Below are 4,792 nucleotides of genomic sequence, written 5' to 3' on the forward strand. Positions count from 1 at the left end.
ATCATGATTTTTCCATCTTTTTGGTTCTTCCGTGTCTGCGATTTTAAGTTATTTTAGAAGGAATATGTTTTCAATTTGAAATTAAATTANTATTTTAAAAGGAATATGTTTTCAATTTGAAATTAAATTAATTGTAAGAAATGTACGTTTACATACCTTTAGCTTTAGCTGAGTTTACAGAGGTGCTCGCTGTTATTTATTAGATTGCAGACGGTCCCAGGATGTTGAAATGTTAACACAAATTTTAGTTTTGTATTACCAAGCTATGAAAAAGCATCTTCGAAGCACAGAACAGAAGCGTATTTAAACGAAAAAGCCGCCGAACACATATCTATGTAAAGTAAACAAGCCCCCGCTGCATCCCTTATTCGATAGTTCCGAACTACTTCTAAATTCGACATATAAGATCTAGTTCGCTCTTTTTTTATAGTTCCGAACCATTTCTAAATTCGTCACTTTAGATATAGATTTCAAAAAACTGAAAAAAATAAGTTTTTTAAGTACCACTTTTCGCCGATTTTGGACTGGTGCGGATCTAGTTTCTATCGGACTAGTTCCTTTTTGGCGATAAAGTCCTAGTACGGAACTAGAAATTTGATTCACTAGTCCGCGATTTCCCTGCAGGGTATATACATGTACACAAACATATGTACATACGTACAAATATCCCAGTCGAAATCGGTTATATACATTCTTGAAGAATGCTTGCTATATGAGTGAATTAGTGTGAACAATTCATGCNTAGAAATCGGTTGTATGCATTCTTGAAGAATGCTTGCTATATGAGTGAATTAGTGTGAACAATTCATGCGTAGTCATGAATTTCCACGAATAAATTCAAATTCTAGCGAATTGCACGTTGTCGTTGTTTTAAGTACATTTCTTGATAAATTTGAAGTGGAATTTTTGTAATATGTTCAGTCTTGTGCAAAAATTTTAGTGAACGGACGTGTTCACAAACGGGTATTTTCAAGATATGCATTTGCATATGTAAATGCTACTTGTTTGTATGTCCCCGTATATTAAAATGTATCAGAAAAGTAGCATTTACATATGGGGATACGTATCTTCTAAGAATGCTTTAATACTGTTCCATTAATGCATTTTTGTATGTTTGAAACATTAATACAGCCATATGCATACAGCAGTAGTAAAAGTGTGTGATTAAGGTACGCATACGCTCTGAGAAACCACGCGTGTTAAATGGAAATGAAGGTTCATTTATACTGGCATGTATACACAGCAGCAAGCTCATGCTACCAACAGCGATGTCGTATGCATAAAATTTCTACTGGGATATATACAACCATTCAAACATATGAAAACATTGCTGTCCATAAGTACATACATATGCCCATCAGTACATCAATGAAGCCCGTTTGCTTCATCATAAATATATCCATACAAACATATGTACATATGTACGAATGGATGTAGTTACGCGAAGCACGCTTGCATCGTTTATATATTGCTTGGTAGCGGCAGAGCTGAAATGCGCAATGAGTTCGTTCATACATTAATATATATGTATACTAGGGCGGGTCGATTTGTAGGGGCCCAAAAAAATTAACATGGGCACATCACGATTATGATTATTTGGGTGATTTCAAGCATTTTTGCCCAAGAAACCATAGGTCTAAAATGAATTTCGAGCCAGCGATTTTTTCTATTCGGCGAATTCAGCGTACATGCATAATTGGTTAGGTATGTATGTATTTATATGTATGTATGCAGATATTTAAATGCCGGTTTGCTATTCGCGCGACAAGCTTTTTTAAAAACGAAGTAAATTAGTACAAATTGTTAGTAATTTTCATTAGAGTTTGAATAACTCCTTTCACTAAATGGCTTTTAGTAACTTTAACGAGACCTTAACTTATTTTATTTTATTCATTTTAGTGCAGTTTTGACAAAATTTTCTTGCTAAAAAATCTTTTGTTTCACTACTTTATTTTATTCCTTTGATTAAACATGTTAAATAAAAGCTTATTTTTAAAAAAATATTTTTTTTACATTACTTTATTTATAAATTGTTTTTGCTTTGCTAGCCGGCAATTACAAGTACCTGATGAAGATCTTGCAGAAGCAATGAGCTTATAGGCCTTTCGCACGAGGCGATTTTTCAGGCAACTTTTAGTTGAAAGTAAAAATCGCCTCGTTCGAACGGCCTTTCAACTAATCGCTTTCAACAAAGTTGGTCGCCAGCCAACTTTGAGCTCGTTCAACTTTTTTTCCGTGCAACCCTGTGTTTGTTTACATTCTGTATACATACCACCATTTTGAAATTGTATTCTGGCGTGGCTTGTTTTATTAAATTTGGGAAAAATATATTTAAAATGAATAAAATTAATGTGATTTCGTTTTTGGAGGTGTACGAGAAGCACCCATGTTTGTGGGATCCGCGAAATAAATTGTATAAAAACCATTCATTTCGAACATCAGCTCTGAATGCCATAAAGCAGGAGTTGTCTCTAACCCTGTCTACGGAGGAGCTAAAAGGGAAAATTAAGAGCTTGCGTACAATGTATACAAGGGAAGCAGCTAAAGTGGCATCGTCCAGAAAGAGTGGGGCTGGTACGGACGATTTGTATGTCCCAAGGTTGTCATGGTTCGAGGTGGCGGACCGATTTTTGAAGCCAGTAGCAGAAGGAAGGCCCTCAAAAACTAATATGGTAAGTATTTTTAAATATCTTTCAATATATGGGCAGTTCCGGTACGGGCGTTGCATGTCATAAATAGCCATTCATTTTCAGTCAGTAATTAATTAATAAATTCAACGAGTTCTTCCCAAATACAGTGTGGATGGTTGACGGGTACTGCTTAGCTATTTGCCTAATGATTTCGGGCTATTGTTTCCGAATGGTTGATCCGATCCAAAAAAATTCTACACGCACTTGTAGTCAAGGGTCCAAACTTCATTTTGAAACTTAACTTTATAATTTTCAGTCAGTAATTAATTAATAAATTCAACGACTTCTACGCAAATACACTGTGGTCGCCATAGCCGCAGTTATATGCGCAAGAAATGTGGAATACCTTTGAGAATGGAAGAGGTCCAGTGGATAAAAGACACCTTTACTTAAATAACTCAACACCCTGCTTGGATTTTTTATTAAAACTAGTATCGCCCAGTGGGATTAAAAAACATAGTAGGGCTGTCCAGGATGTTGTGGAAATGCATGAATCAAAATATAAATCAATGCTGAGTTGAAACTCGGCACAATTTTTCTTTAAAAGCTCCACATGTAAATGTGTTGTAATCTTTGGTGGCGGTGCAGGGTTCTCATGTCAAATGTCAAAACGAAGTTACTATAAATAAAACCTTGATGCAATAATGAAAGGTGTTATAGGTTGGTTTTGCATTTATTAGGCCATTTCCTTACTGTTTCCTGGCCGACCTGTGCTGGTATTGTGATTAAGAGCTAATACACGTAAGCTAAAACATATTATTTTGACTTTATTCATGAACCATTCCATTTGCAGCATCCTCTGGGGAACTGCAGCTGCAGCCGAATTTGATTGTGTGCACCATCGTGCAGATGAGTAAGTTGCAACCAGCTCTTTGTTGTTTCAAAACCTAATGAACCATTTGTTCGCAGATTTTTCCTGTTGCGCCTTTGTGCGCGTTGGAGTAAGTTGCAAACCATTGGAGACGGTTAAGGTGTGTCGGACAGGGGCCAAAGTTAAGATTCCTCTATGGAGACTCAAAAAATTAATATTATTGTTTTCATCTAGTACCTAAAATCGCTACTACTATAGCGACTCCAATCGGGACCAAAATTTATATGTGCTACCAAATGTGAATGTACATACATATCACATATATTAACATAGATACAGTGAACCAAAAAAAAAGTTGTACATTGAACGTATTTATCTCGAATGACTACGCTTAGCTCTGAAACTGTAACAAACCAAAGAATCACCATTTTTCGAAAGCAAACAAAAAATTTTCCACTAAGTTCAAAATGATTAACTGGTTAAAAAGTTAACTATTTAATACAAATTAGTATTAAGTTCAGCAACCCTCGGTATCTGGCATGTCTCCAAGCCTTCTATTCAGAGAGTTTGTTGTATTTTAGAGCATACACAACGTAAGGTAAGCGTATTTATTTGAGATAAGTCTTTATTGTTGGCATGAAACCGAAGTATCTGTGTTTTAATTATTTTTAGTTTTATCTAAATAGCTTAACTAATGACAGAGATATTCAACTTTGAAGATGAGTACCTTCAATGTACAACTTTTTATTAAACATAATATTTTTATCTAACGCTGTAATATTTGTTTTCAATTTCTATTAGATATATTGTGAGCTATTTGACAGATTTTGTATAAATCTGAACTCGAAATGAAAATGAGTTAGGGCCTTTCTATATTAAGGTAACGATATACATATACTGCAGGTCACTTGATTAGAGCATCAGTATTCATAGTTTTCTTTTTGTTCGTTTAAAAGTAATTAATTTTTTTGTAAAAATAAAGCCTAGTCTAACAAAAACCATGTAAATACGTAAACTTTGTACAACAGCAGAGTTTCTAATTTGCAGTGGCAAATAAAACTTCAGCGATGCCAACAGCAGTTCCTGCTTTTTGTTTTGATGAAATTACGTTATTTAATGAAAACCTAATAATTAAAGCAAAATCAATGCCTGACTTCAGATACATATTTCGATACGCTCTTGGATTTGCATATTCTTTGCATTTGTAAAATCACAACAATAAAATGCACACGCTTTGCATGGCAGTAAGCAAAAAATTTGCAAATGCAATTCCAACTGCAAATCGAAGTCC

General features: G+C 34.7%; 1 long non-coding RNA gene across 2 annotated transcripts; it reads left to right on the forward strand.

The window, feature by feature from the left end:
• The first annotated feature begins 3,285 nt into the window (after positions 1–3,285).
• LOC108382803 (uncharacterized) lies at positions 3,286–4,580 on the forward strand. 2 transcript variants are annotated; one of them, XR_001849706.1, is made up of 4 exons: positions 3,286–3,431; positions 3,484–3,543; positions 3,600–3,805; positions 4,303–4,580. It is a non-coding gene; the product is annotated as an uncharacterized LOC108382803 (long non-coding RNA). The 2 variants fall into 2 exon arrangements; XR_001849705.1 differs by having other exon boundaries at positions 3,288–3,431; positions 3,600–4,580.
• Positions 4,581–4,792: the final 212 nt, after the last annotated feature.

This window comes from Rhagoletis zephyria, unplaced genomic scaffold (genome assembly GCF_001687245.7).
Source record: "Rhagoletis zephyria isolate East Lansing unplaced genomic scaffold, Rhagoletis_zephyria_1.1 Rzeph_scaffold_28792, whole genome shotgun sequence".
Taxonomy (NCBI): Eukaryota; Metazoa; Arthropoda; class Insecta; order Diptera; family Tephritidae; genus Rhagoletis; species Rhagoletis zephyria.